Genomic DNA, 668 nt, shown 5'->3' with positions numbered 1-668 from the left:
CCTCAGGAACTAATTCCAGTTATACATGGCCCATTCTGGTAAAATGCATGCTATGATTCTATGTCGTGTATTATTTTTTAATTTAAAAAATACATTCCAGTGTACTGAAATGTGTCAGGACACTAGGATCATGCCTTTATGTCACCTATGAGCCAAGACATTGCAAATCTCAGATATTTTGAGAGGCCAACTTAAAATCTAAGATGGCGACCATGGCATGGTGATAGCACTGGTTACCTATATCAGAATCAATATAGATACCATGGACCATAAGTGTACCAATTTCCATTGTTTTTGTCACCAGGTGCACAATCCTGACAAATTCTGTCTATACAACCTATCCTCTTTTGAAATCCGACGACTCATTATATCTCCTCTTTCTCTTTGGTCTTTTAAGTTGGTATACCCAGTGCTTTTAGTCTCTCCGCATAAAGGTTTATCTATCAGGCTGGGGACCAGTTTGGTTGCTGCCCTATCACGCCACAGCATTCCAAATCTGTTCGATAAGTCATTCATAGCCTCGCTTGTTTCCTCTTCTTCTTATCCCAATTTCATAATATTCTACCACGTCCTTCTTGAAATATGTTCTTCATAAACAAAATAGATTTATACGTTATTTCTTGGGTGGAGGCCAATAATACAAAAATGTTATAAACATATTATATATC

Source organism: Oratosquilla oratoria, chromosome 22 (assembly GCF_046742065.1).
Source record: "Oratosquilla oratoria isolate Oo_2021 chromosome 22, ASM4674206v1, whole genome shotgun sequence".
NCBI lineage: Eukaryota > Metazoa > Arthropoda > Malacostraca > Stomatopoda > Squillidae > Oratosquilla > Oratosquilla oratoria.
The sequence above is the reverse complement of the archived record's forward strand: the minus strand, read 5'-3'. Positions refer to the sequence as shown.